The sequence below is a fragment of the Lissotriton helveticus genome, chromosome 4_1 (genome assembly GCF_964261635.1).
Source record: "Lissotriton helveticus chromosome 4_1, aLisHel1.1, whole genome shotgun sequence".
Classification (NCBI taxonomy): domain Eukaryota; kingdom Metazoa; phylum Chordata; class Amphibia; order Caudata; family Salamandridae; genus Lissotriton; species Lissotriton helveticus.
This window is the reverse complement of record NC_136063.1, coordinates 971,060,046-971,073,877: the sequence shown is the minus strand read 5'-3', so window position 1 is coordinate 971,073,877 and position 13,832 is coordinate 971,060,046. Positions and strand designations below refer to the sequence as shown.

Genomic DNA, 13,832 nt, shown 5'->3' with positions numbered 1-13,832 from the left:
AAATATGGAGGTAAACATGATACAGAAGAAAATACATCTATTTTCAACATTAAAGGAGCATCAAATATTGGCTTGGAGACTGATTGAAATGATGTCCTTTGCGTTTTTAACTTCATGCTCTAACAGACTAAACTAATAGGCTCACTAAATATATAGAATACTTTAGAAGAATTCGCAGATGATGAAATGCTACTGATTCCATCCAATCCTTCAAGCAGCGTGTGATTCAAGAAGATAAACAGTCCAAAATGAGACACAAGAAAAATTCATCTTTGTTCAAACAATTAAACTTGGCCTGTACAGGGATCGAACCTGTGACCTTGGCGTTATTAGCACCACGCTCTAACCATCTGAGCTAACAGGCAATTTTGCACAACTACCTGGAGGTCCAGCATATGAAGAAGGGCAAATGATAGTTAACCCAGGAGATTTGGAAAGCTTAATTTCAGCAGTTTACCATGAAGTTATTGTTATATATTATCAACATGAAGAAACTAATATGACTTAAAAAAAATTACAATACAAAAGAGATTTTCATACTTAGTGTTAGAACTTAGAACCATTAACGTTTTTTCCATGTGGTTAAGCAATAAATAAATATTCATCACCTATATTGAATTGATTCATCTAATCATTTTATCAGCTTCTCCTCAAAGGAAATATAGAGATACACATGATACAGTAGAAAATACATCTATTTTCAACATTAAAGGAGCATCAAGTATTGGCTTGGAGACTGATTGAAAGTATGTCCTTGTCGTTTTTAACTTCATGCTCTAACAGACTAAACTAATAGAGTCACTAAATATATAGCATACTATTGAAGATGAAGCAGATGATGAAGTCCTACTGATTGTTAATCCGGGATAGTTGGAAAGCTTATATTCAGCTGTTTACATTCATAGTATCTTTATATATTATCAACAAGACTAAACAAAAATGATCTCAATAAATTGCTATAAATAAGAGATTTAGTTACTTGGCGTTAGAACTTAGAACCATTAATAGATATTCCAGGCGCTTTAAGAATAGTAATTAATTCTATAATTATATCAAATGTATTCATCGAGTCCTTCAAGCAGCGTTTGATCCAAGGAGATAAACAGTCCAAAAAGAGACACAATAAAAATTCATCTTTTTTCAAACAATTAAGCTTGGCCTGTAGAGGGATCGAACCTGTGACCTTGGCATTATTAACACCACGCTCTAACCAACTGAGCTAACAGGCCAATTTGCACATCTTCTGGAGGACCAGCACAGGAAGCAGAGCTAATGATAGTTCAACCGGGAGATTTGGAAAGCTTAATTTCAGCTGTTTAATATGAATTAACTTTCATATTATCAACATGAAGAAACTAATATGACTTCAAAAAAATTGCAATACAAAAGAGATTTCCATACTTAGTGTTAGAATTTTGAACCAGTAACGTTTTTTCCACGTGGTTTAGCAATAAATGAATATTCATCACCTATATTCAATTGATTCATCAAATCATTCTATCAGCTTCTGCGCAAAGGAAATATGGAGGTAAACATGATACCGAAGAAAATACATCTATTTTCAACATTAAAGGAGCATCAAATATTGGCTTGGAGACTGATTGAAATGATGTCCTTTGCGTTTTTAACTTCATGCTCTAACAGACTAAACTAATAGGCTCACTAAATATATAGAATACTTTAGAAGAATTAGCAGATGATGAAATGCTACTGATTCCATCCAATCCTTCAAGCAGCGTGTGATTCAAGAAGATAAACAGTCCAAAATGAGACACAAGAAAAATTCCTCTTTGTTCAAACAATTAAACTTGGCCTGTACAGGGATCGAACCTGTGACCTTGGCGTTATTAGCACCACGCTCTAACCATCTGAGCTAACAGGCCATTTTGCACAACTACCTGGAGGTCCAGCAAATGAAGAAGGGCAAATGATAGTTAACCCAGGAGATTTGGAAAGCTTAATTTCAGCAGTTTACCATGAAGTTATTGTTATATATTATCAACATGAAGAAACTAATATGACTTAAAAAAAATTACAATACAAAAGAGATTTTCATACTTAGTGTTAGAACTTAGAACCATTAAAGTTTTTTCCATGTGGTTAAGCAATAAATAAATATTCATCACCTATATTGAATTGATTCATCTAATCATTTTATCAGCTTCTCCTCAAAGGAAATATAGAGATAAACATGATACAGTAGAAAATACATCTATTTTCAACATTAAAGGAGCATCAAGTATTGGCTTGGAGACTGATTGAAAGTATGTCCTTGGCGTTTTTAACTTCATGCTCTAACAGACTAAACTAATAGGTCACTAAATATATAGCATACTATTGAAGATGAAGCAGATGATGAAGTCCTACTGATTGTTAATCCGGGATAGTTGGAAAGCTTATATGCAGCTGTTTACATTCATAGTATCTTTATATATTATCAACAAGACTAAACAAAAATGATCTCAATAAATTGCAATAAATAAGAGATTTAGTTACTTGGCGTTAGAACTTAGAACCATTAATAGATATTCCAGGCGCTTTAAGAATAGTAATTAATTCTATAATTATATCAAATGTATTCATCCAATCCTTCAAGCAGCGTTTGATCCAAGGAGATAAACAGTCCAAAATGAGACACAAGAAAATTTCATCTTTTTCCAAAGAATTAAACTTGGTCTGTACAGGGATCGAACCTGTGACCTTGGCGTTATTAGCACCACTCTCTAACCAACTGAGCTAACAGGCCAATTTGCACATCTTCTGGAGGACCAGCACAGGAAGCAGTGCTAATGATAGTTCAACCGGGAGATTTGGAAAGCTTAATTTCAGCTGTTTAATATGAATTAACTTTCATATTATCAACATGAAGAAACTAATATGACTTCAAAAAAATTGCAATACAAAAGAGATTTCCATACTTAGTGTTAGAATTTTGAACCAGTAACGTTTTTTCCACGTGGTTTAGCAATAAATAAATATTCATCAACTATATTCAATTGATTCATCTAATCATTCTATCAGCTTCTGCGCAAAGGAAATATGGAGGTAAACATGATACAGAAGAAAATACATCTATTTTCAACATTAAAGGAGCATCAAGTATTGGCTTGGAGACTGATTGAAATTATGTCCTTTACGTTTTTAACTTCATGCTCTAACAGACTAAACTAATAGAGTCACTAAATATATAGCATACTATTGAAGATGAAGCAGATGATGAAGTCCTACTGATTGTTAATCCGGGATAGTTGGAAAGCTTATATTCAGCTGTTTACATTCATAGTATCTTTATATATTATCAACAAGACTAAACAAAAATGATCTCAATAAATTGCTATAAATAAGAGATTTAGTTACTTGGCGTTAGAGCTTAGAACCATTAATAGATATTCCAGGCGCTTTAAGAATAGTAATTAATTCTATAATTATATCAAATGTATTCATCGAGTCCTTCAATCAGCGTTTGATCCAAGGAGATAAACAGCCCAAAATGAGACACAAGAAACATTCATCTTTTTTCAAAGAAGTAAACTTGGCCTGTACAGGGATCGAACCTGTGACCTTGGCGTTATTAGCACCACGCTCTAACCAACTGAGCTAACAGGCCAATTTGCACATATTCTGGAGGACCAGCACAGGAAGCAGTGCTAATGATAGTTCAACCGGGAGATTTGGAAAGCTTAATTTCAGCTGTTTAATATGAATTAACTTTCATATTATCAACATGAAGAAACTAATATGACTTCAAAAAAATTGCAATACAAAAGAGATTTCCATACTTAGTGTTAGAATTTTGAACCAGTAACGTTTTTTCCACGTGGTTTAGCAATAAATAAATATTCATCACCTATATTCAATTGATTCATCTAATCATTCTATCAGCTTCTGTGCAAAGGAAATATGAAGGTAAACATGATACAGAAGAAAATACATCTATTTTCAACATTAAAGGAGCATCAAATATTGGCTTGGAGACTGATTGAAATTATGTCCTTTGCGTTTTTAACTTCATGCTCTAACAGACTAAACTAATAGGCTAACTAAATATATAGAATACTTTTGAAGAATTAGCAGATGAGGAAATGCTACTGATTCCATCCAATCCTTCAAGCAGCGTGTGATTCAAGAAGATAAACAGTCCAAAATGAGACACAAGAAAAATTCATCTTTGTTCAAACAATTAAACTTGGCCTGTACAGGGATCGAACCTGTGACCTTGGCGTTATTAGCACCACGCTCTAACCATCTGAGCTAACAGGCCATTTTGTAAAACTACCTGGAGGTCCAGCATATGAAGACGGGCAAATGATAGTCAACCCAGGAGATTTGGAAAGCTTAATTTCAGCAGTTTACCATGAAGTTATTGTTATATATTATCAACATGAAGAAACTAATATGACTTAAAAAAAATTACAATACAAAAGAGATTTTCATACTTAGTGTTAGAACTTAGAACCATTAACGTTTTTTCCATGTGATTAAGCAATAAATAAATATTCATCACCTATATTGAATTGATTCATCTAATCATTTTATCAGCTTCTCCTCAAAGGAAATATAGAGATAAACATGATACAGTAGAAAATACATCTATTTTCAACATTAAAGGAGCATCAAGTATTGGCTTGGAGACTGATTGAAAGTATGTCCTTGTCGTTTTTAACTTCATGCTCTAACAGACTAAACTAATAGAGTCACTAAATATATAGCATACTATTGAAGATGAAGCAGATGATGAAGTCCTACTGATTGTTAATCCGGGATAGTTGGAAAGCTTATATTCAGCTGTTTACATTCATAGTATCTTTATATATTATCAACAAGACTAAACAAAAATGATCTCAATAAATTGCAATAAATAAGAGATTTAGTTACTTGGCGTTAGAACTTAGAACCATTAATAGATATTCCAGGCGCTTTAAGAATAGTAATTAATTCTATAATTATATCAAATGTATTCATCCAATCCTTCAAGCAGCGTTTGATCCAAGGAGATAAACAGTCCAAAATGAGACACAAGAAAAATTCATCTTTTTCCAAAGAATTAAACTTGGCCTGTACAGGGATCAAACCTGTGACATTGGGGTTATTAGCACCACTCTCTAACCAACTGAGCTAACAGGCCAATTTGCACATCTTCTGGAGGACCAGCACAGGAAGCAGTGCTAATGATAGTTCAACCGGGAGATTTGGAAAGCTTAATTTCAGCTGTTTAATATGAATTAACTTTCATATTATCAACATGAAGAAACTAATATGACTTCAAAAAAATTGCAATACAAAAGAGATTTCCATACTTAGTGTTAGAATTTTGAACCAGTAAAGTTTTTTCCACGTGGTTTAGCAATAAATAAATATTCATCAACTATATTCAATTGATTCATCTAATCATTCTATCAGCTTCTGCGCAAAGGAAATATGGAGGTAAACATGATACAGAAGAAAATACATCTATTTTCAACATTAAAGGAGCATCAAGTATTGGCTTGGAGACTGATTGAAATTATGTCCTTTGCGTTTTTAACTTCATGCTCTAACAGACTAAACTAATAGGCTCACTAAATATATAGAATACTTTTGAAGAATTAGCAGATGAGGAAATGCTACTGATTCCATCCAATCCTTCAAGCAGCGTGTGATTCAAGGAGATAAACAGTCCAAAATGAGACACAAGAAAAATTCATCTTTGTTTAAACAATTAAACTTGGCCTGTACAGGGATCGAACCTGTGACCTTGGCGTTATTAGCACCACGCTCTAACCATCTGAGCTAACAGGCCATTTTGCACAACTACCTGGAGGTCCAGCATATGAAGAAGGGCAAATGATAGTTAACCCAGGAGATTTGGAAAGCTTAATTTCAGCAGTTTACCATGAAGTTATTGTTATATATTATCAACATGAAGAAACTAATATGACTTAAAAAAAATTACAATACAAAAGAGATTTTCATACTTAGTGTTAGAACTTAGAACCATTAACATTTTTTCCATGTGGTTAAGCAATAAATAAATATTCATCACCTATATTGAATTGATTCATCTAATCATTTTATCAGCTTCTTCTCAAAGGAAATATAGAGATAAACATGATACAGTAGAAAATACATCTATTTTCAACATTAAAGGAGCATCAAGTATTGGCTTGGAGACTGATTGAAAGTATGTCCTTGGCGTTTTAACTTCATGCTCTAACAGACTAAACTAATAGGTCACTAAATATATAGCATACTATTGAAGATGAAGCAGATGATGAAGTCCTACTGATTGTTAATCCGGGATAGTTGGAAAGCTTATATTCAGCTGTTTACATTCATAGTATCTTTATATATTATCAACAAGACTAAACAAAAATGATCTCAATAAATTGCAATAAATAAGAGATTTAGTTACTTGGCGTTAGAACTTAGAACCATTAATAGATATTCCAGGCGCTTTAAGAATAGTAATTAATTCTATAATTATATCAAATGTATTCATCCAATCCTTCAAGCAGCGTTTGATCCAAGGAGATAAACAGTCCAAAATGAGACACAAGAAAAATTCATCTTTTTTCAAAGAATTAAACTTGGCCTGTACAGGGATCGAACCTGACACCTTGGCGTTATTAGCATCACTCTCTAACCAACTGAGCTAACAGGCCAATTTGCACATCTTCTGGGGGACCAGCACAGAAAGCAGTGCTAATGATAGTTCAACCGGGAGATTTGGAAAGCTTAATTTCAGCTGTTTAATATGAATTAATTTTCATATTATCAACATGAAGAAACTAATATGACTTCAAAAAAATTGCAATACAAAAGAGATTTCCATACTTAGTGTTAGAATTTTGAACCAGTAACGTTTTTTCCACGTGGTTTAGCAATAAATAAATATTCATCACCTATATTCAATTGATTCATCTAATCATTCTATCAGCTTCTGCGCAAAGGAAATATGATGGTAAACATGATACAGAAGAAAATACATCTATTTTCAACATTAAAGGAGCATCAAATATTGGCTTGGAGACTGATTGAAATTATGTCCTTTGCGTTTTTAACTTCATGCTCTAACAGACTAAACTAATAGGCTAACTAAATATATAGAATACTTTTGAAGAATTAGCAGATGAGGAAATGCTACTGATTCCATCCAATCCTTCAAGCAGCGTGTGATTCAAGAAGATAAACAGTCCAAAATGAGACACAAGAAAAATTCATCTTTGTTCAAACAATTAAACTTGGCCTGTACAGGGATCGAACCTGTGACCTTGGCGTTATTAGCACCACACTCTAACCATCTGAGCTAACAGGCCATTTTGCACAACTACCTGGAGGTCCAGCATATGAAGTAGGGCAAATGATAGTTAACCCAGGAGATTTGGAAAGCTTAATTTCAGCAGTTTACCATGAAGTTATTGTTATATATTATCAACATGAAGAAACTAATATGACTTAAAAAAAATTACAATACAAAAGAGATTTTCATACTTAGTGTTAGAACTTAGAACCATTAATGTTTTTTCCATGTGGTTAAGCAATAAATAAATATTCATCACCTATATTGAATTGATTCATCTAATCATTTTATCAGCTTCTCCTCAAAGGAAATATAGAGATAAACATGATACAGTAGAAAATACATCTATTTTCAACATTAAAGGAGCATCAAGTATTGGCTTGGAGACTGATTGAAAGTATGTCCTTGTCGTTTTTAACTTCATGCTCTAACAGACTAAACTAATAGAGTCACTAAATATATAGCATACTATTGAAGATGAAGCAGATGATGAAGTCCTACTGATTGTTAATCCGGGATAGTTGGAAAGCTTATATTCAGCTGTTTACATTCATAGTATCTTTATATATTATCAACAAGACTAAACAAAAATGATCTCAATAAATTGCTATAAATAAGAGATTTAGTTACTTGGCGTTAGAACTTAGAACCATTAATAGATATTCCAGGCGCTTTAAGAATAGTAATTAATTCTATAATTATATCAAATGTATTCATCGAGTCCTTCAAGCAGCGTTTGATCCAAGGAGATAAACAGTCCAAAATGAGACACAAGAAAAATTCATTTTTTTTCAAAGAATTAAGCTTGGCCTGTAGAGGGATCGAACCTGTGACCTTGGCGTTATTAACACCACCCTCTAACCAACTGAGCTAACAGGCCAATTTGCACATCTTCTGGAGGACCAGCACAGGAAGCAGTGCTAATGATAGTTCAACCGGGAGATTTGGAAAGCTTAATTTCAGCTGTTTAATATGAATTAACTTTCATATTATCAACATGAAGAAACTAATTTGACTTCAAAAAAATTGCAATACAAAAGAGATTTCCATACTTAGTGTTAGAATTTTGAACCAGTAACGTTTTTTCCACGTGGTTTAGCAATAAATGAATATTCATCACCTATATTCAATTGATTCATCAAATCATTCTATCAGCTTCTGCGCAAAGGAAATATGGAGGTAAACATGATACAGAAGAAAATACATCTATTTTCAACATTAAAGGAGCATCAAATATTGGCTTGGAGACTGATTGAAATGATGTCCTTTGCGTTTTTAACTTCATGCTCTAACAGACTAAACTAATAGGCTCACTAAATATATAGAATACTTTAGAAGAATTAGCAGATGATGAAATGCTACTGATTCCATCCAATCCTTCAAGCAGCGTGTGATTCAAGAAGATAAACAGTCCAAAATGAGACACAAGAAAAATTCCTCTTTGTTCAAACAATTAAACTTGGCCTGTCCTGGGATCGAACCTGTGACCTTGGCGTTATTAGCACCACGCTCTAACCATCTGAGCTAACAGGCCATTTTGCAAACCTACCTGGAGGTCCAGCAAATGAAGAAGGGCAAATGATAGTTAACCCAGGAGATTTGGAAAGCTTAATTTCAGCAGTTTACCATGAAGTTATTGTTATATATTATCAACATGAAGAAACTAATATGACTTAAAAAAAATTACAATACAAAAGAGATTTTCATACTTAGTGTTAGAACTTAGAACCATTAACGTTTTTTCCACGTGGTTTAGCAATAAATAAATATTCATCACCTACATTCAATTGATTCATCTAATCATTCTATCAGCTTCTGCGCAAAGGAAATATGAAGGTAAACATGATACAGAAGAAAATACATCTATTTTCAACATTAAAGGAGCATCAAGTATTGGCTTGGAGACTGATTGAAATTATGTCCTTTGCGTTTTTAACTTCATGCTCTAACAGACTAAACTAATAGGCTCACTAAATATATAGAATACTTTTGAAGAATTAGCAGATGAGGAAATGCTACTGATTCCATCCAATCCTTCAAGCAGCGTGTGATTCAAGGAGATAAACAGTCCCAAATGAGACACAAGAAAAATTCATCTTTGTTCAAACAATTAAACTTGGCCTGTACAGGGATCGAACCTGTGACCTTGGCGTTATTAGCACCACGCTCTAACCATCTGAGATAACAGGCCATTTTGCACAACTACCTGGAGGTCCAGCATATGAAGAAGGGCAAATGATAGTTAACCCAGGAGATTTGGAAAGCTTAATTTCAGCAGTTTACCATTAAGTTATTGTTATATATTATCAACATGAAGAAACTAATATGACTTAAAAAAAATTACAATACAAAAGAGATTTTCATACTTAGTGTTAGAACTTAGAACCATTAACGTTTTTTCCATGTGGTTAAGCAATAAATAAATATTCATCACCTATATTGAATTGATTCATCTAATCATTTTATCAGCTTCTCCTCAAAGGAAATATAGAGATAAACATGATACAGTAGAAAATACATCTATTTTCAACATTAAAGGAGCATCAAGTATTGGCTTGGAGACTGATTCAAAGTATGTCCTTGGCATTTTTAGCTTCATGCTCTAACAGACTAAACTAATAGGTCACTAAATATATAGCATACTATTGAAGATGAAGCAGATGATGAAGTCCTACTGATTGTTAATCCGGGATAGTTGGAAAGCTTATATTCAGCTGTTAACATTCATAGTATCTTTATATATTATCAACAAGACTAAACAAAAATGATCTCAATAAATTGCAATAAATAAGAGATTTAGTTACTTGGCGTTAGAACTTAGAACCATTAATAGATATTCCAGGCGCTTTAAGAATAGTAATTAATTCTATAATTATATCAAATGTATTCATCCAATCCTTCAAGCAGCGTTTGATCCAAGGAGATAAACAGTCCAAAATGAGACACAAGAAAAATTCATCTTTTTTCAAAGAATTAAACTTGGCCTGTACAGGGATTGAACCTGATACCTTGGTGTTATTAGCATCACTCTCTAACCAACTGAGCTAACAGGCCAATTTGCACATCTTCTGGAGGACCAGCACAGAAAGCAGTGCTAATGATTGTTCAACCGGGAGATTTGGAAAGCTTAATTTCAGCTGTTTAATATGAATTAATTTTCATATTATCAACATGAAGAAACTAATATGACTTCAAAAAAATTGCAATACAAAAGAGATTTCCATACTTAGTGTTAGAATTTTGAACCAGTAACGTTTTTTCCACGTGGTTTAGCAATAAATAAATATTCATCACCTATATTCAATTGATTCATCTAATCATTCTATCAGCTTCTGCGCAAAGGAAATATGGAGGTAAACATGATACAGAAGAAAATACATCTATTTTCAACATTAAAGGAGCATCAAGTATTGGCTTGGAGACTGATTAAAATTATGTCCTTTGCGTTTTTAACTTCATGCTCTAACAGACTAAACTAATAGGCTCACTAAATATATAGAATACTTTTGAAGAATTAGCAGATGATGAAATGCTACTGATTCCATCCAATCCTTCAAGCAGCGTGTGATTCAAGGAGATAAACAGTCCAAAATGAGACACAAGAAAAAATCATCTTTTTTCAAAGAATTAAACTTGGCCTGTACAGGGATCGAACCTGTGACCTTGGCGTTATTAGCACCACGCTCTAACCAACTGAGCTAGCAGGCCAATTTGCACATCATTTGGAGGACCAGCACAGGAAGCAGTGCTAATGATAGTTCAACCGGGAGATTTGGAAAGCTTAATTTCAGCTGTTTAATATGAATTAACTTTCATATTATCAACATGAGGAAACTAATATGACTTCAAAAAAATTGCAATACAAAAGAGATTTTCATACTTAGTGTTAGAACTTAGAACCATTAACGTTTTTTCCATGTGGTTAAGCAATAAATAAATATTCATCACCGATATTGAATTGATTCATCTAATCATTTTATCAGCTTCTCCTCAAAGGAAATATAGAGATAAACATGATACAGTAGAAAATACATCTATTTTCAACATTAAAGAGGCATCAAGTATTGGCTTGGAGACTGATTGAAAGTATGTCCTTGGCGTTTTTAACTTCATGCTCTAACAGACTAAACTAATAGTCTCACTAAATATATAGCATACTATTGAAGATGAAGCAGATGATGAAGTCCTACTGATTGTTAATCCGGGATAGTTGGAAAGCTTATATTCAGCTGTTTACATTCATAGTATCTTTATATATTATCAACAAGACTAAACAAAAATGATCTCAATAAATTGCAATAAATAAGAGATTTAGTTACTTTGCGTTAGAACTTAGAACCATTAATAGATATTCCAGGCGCTTTAGGAATAGTAATTAATTCTATAATTATATCAAATGTATTCATCCAATCCTTCAAGCAGCGTTTGATCCAACGAGATAAACAGTCCAAAATGAGACACAAGAAAAATTCCTCTTTTTTCAAAGAATTAAACTTGGCCTGTACAGGGATCGAACCTGTGACCTTGGCGTTATTAGCACCACGCTCTAACCAACTGAGCTAACAGGCCAATTTGCACATCTTCTGGAGGATCAGCACAGGAAGCAGTGCTAATGATAGTTCAACCGGGAGATTTGGAAAGCTTAATTTCAGATGTTTAATATGAATTAACTTTCATATTATCAACATGAAGAAACTAATATGACTTCAAAAAAATTGCAATACAAAAGAGATTTCCATACTTAGTGTTAGAATTTTGAACCAGTAACGTTTTTTCCACGTGGTTTAGCAATAAATGAATATTCATCACCTATATTCAATTGATTCATCAAATCATTCTATCAGCTTCTGCGCAAAGGAAATATGGAGGTAAACATGATACCGAAGAAAATACATCTATTTTCAACATTAAAGGAGCATCAAATATTGGCTTGGAGACTGATTGAAATGATGTCCTTTGCGTTTTTAACTTCATGCTCTAACAGACTAAACTAATAGGCTCACTAAATATATAGAATACTTTAGAAGAATTAGCAGATGATGAAATGCTACTGATTCCATCCAATCCTTCAAGCAGCGTGTGATTCAAGAAGATAAACAGTCCAAAATGAGACACAAGAAAAATTCCTCTTTGTTCAAACAATTAAACTTGGCCTGTACAGGGATCGAACCTGTGACCTTGGCGTTATTAGCACCACGCTCTAACCATCTGAGCTAACAGGCCATTTTGCACAACTACCTGGAGGTCCAGCAAATGAAGAAGGGCAAATGATAGTTAACCCAGGAGATTTGGAAAGCTTAATTTCAGCAGTTTACCATGAAGTTATTGTTATATATTATCAACATGAAGAAACTAATATGACTTAAAAAAAATTACAATACAAAAGAGATTTTCATACTTAGTGTTAGAACTTAGAACCATTAAAGTTTTTTCCATGTGGTTAAGCAATAAATAAATATTCATCACCTATATTGAATTGATTCATCTAATCATTTTATCAGCTTCTCCTCAAAGGAAATATAGAGATAAACATGATACAGTAGAAAATACATCTATTTTCAACATTAAAGGAGCATCAAGTATTGGCTTGGAGACTGATTGAAAGTATGTCCTTGGCGTTTTTAACTTCATGCTCTAACAGACTAAACTAATAGGTCACTAAATATATAGCATACTATTGAAGATGAAGCAGATGATGAAGTCCTACTGATTGTTAATCCGGGATAGTTGGAAAGCTTATATGCAGCTGTTTACATTCATAGTATCTTTATATATTATCAACAAGACTAAACAAAAATGATCTCAATAAATTGCAATAAATAAGAGATTTAGTTACTTGGCGTTAGAACTTAGAACCATTAATAGATATTCCAGGCGCTTTAAGAATAGTAATTAATTCTATAATTATATCAAATGTATTCATCCAATCCTTCAAGCAGCGTTTGATCCAAGGAGATAAACAGTCCAAAATGAGACACAAGAAAATTTCATCTTTTTCCAAAGAATTAAACTTGGTCTGTACAGGGATCGAACCTGTGACCTTGGCGTTATTAGCACCACTCTCTAACCAACTGAGCTAACAGGCCAATTTGCACATCTTCTGGAGGACCAGCACAGGAAGCAGTGCTAATGATAGTTCAACCGGGAGATTTGGAAAGCTTAATTTCAGCTGTTTAATATGAATTAACTTTCATATTATCAACATGAAGAAACTAATATGACTTCAAAAAAATTGCAATACAAAAGAGATTTCCATACTTAGTGTTAGAATTTTGAACCAGTAACGTTTTTTCCACGTGGTTTAGCAATAAATAAATATTCATCAACTATATTCAATTGATTCATCTAATCATTCTATCAGCTTCTGCGCAAAGGAAATATGGAGGTAAACATGATACAGAAGAAAATACATCTATTTTCAACATTAAAGGAGCATCAAGTATTGGCTTGGAGACTGATTGAAATTATGTCCTTTACGTTTTTAACTTCATGCTCTAACAGACTAAACTAATAGAGTCACTAAATATATAGCATACTATTGAAGATGAAGCAG

General features: G+C 33.1%; 8 non-coding genes across 8 annotated transcripts; all 8 read right to left on the bottom strand.

Moving 5' to 3' along the window:
- Positions 1–1,809: 1,809 nt before the first annotated feature.
- On the bottom strand, positions 1,810–1,883 carry TRNAI-AAU (transfer RNA isoleucine (anticodon AAU)). The gene has a single exon. It is a non-coding gene; the product is annotated as a tRNA-Ile (tRNA).
- A 1,650-nt stretch (positions 1,884–3,533) lies between these two features.
- TRNAI-AAU (transfer RNA isoleucine (anticodon AAU)) lies at positions 3,534–3,607 on the bottom strand. Its single transcript has one exon. It is a non-coding gene; the product is annotated as a tRNA-Ile (tRNA).
- Positions 3,608–4,187: 580 nt separating this feature from the next.
- Positions 4,188–4,261, bottom strand: TRNAI-AAU (transfer RNA isoleucine (anticodon AAU)). The gene has a single exon. It is a non-coding gene; the product is annotated as a tRNA-Ile (tRNA).
- Positions 4,262–5,705: 1,444 nt separating this feature from the next.
- Positions 5,706–5,779, bottom strand: TRNAI-AAU (transfer RNA isoleucine (anticodon AAU)). Its single transcript has one exon. It is a non-coding gene; the product is annotated as a tRNA-Ile (tRNA).
- Positions 5,780–7,221: 1,442 nt separating this feature from the next.
- Positions 7,222–7,295, bottom strand: TRNAI-AAU (transfer RNA isoleucine (anticodon AAU)). Its single transcript has one exon. It is a non-coding gene; the product is annotated as a tRNA-Ile (tRNA).
- A 3,618-nt stretch (positions 7,296–10,913) lies between these two features.
- Positions 10,914–10,987, bottom strand: TRNAI-AAU (transfer RNA isoleucine (anticodon AAU)). Its single transcript has one exon. It is a non-coding gene; the product is annotated as a tRNA-Ile (tRNA).
- A 787-nt stretch (positions 10,988–11,774) lies between these two features.
- Positions 11,775–11,848, bottom strand: TRNAI-AAU (transfer RNA isoleucine (anticodon AAU)). The gene has a single exon. It is a non-coding gene; the product is annotated as a tRNA-Ile (tRNA).
- A 580-nt stretch (positions 11,849–12,428) lies between these two features.
- TRNAI-AAU (transfer RNA isoleucine (anticodon AAU)) lies at positions 12,429–12,502 on the bottom strand. Its single transcript has one exon. It is a non-coding gene; the product is annotated as a tRNA-Ile (tRNA).
- Between the last annotated feature and the right edge of the window lie 1,330 nt (positions 12,503–13,832).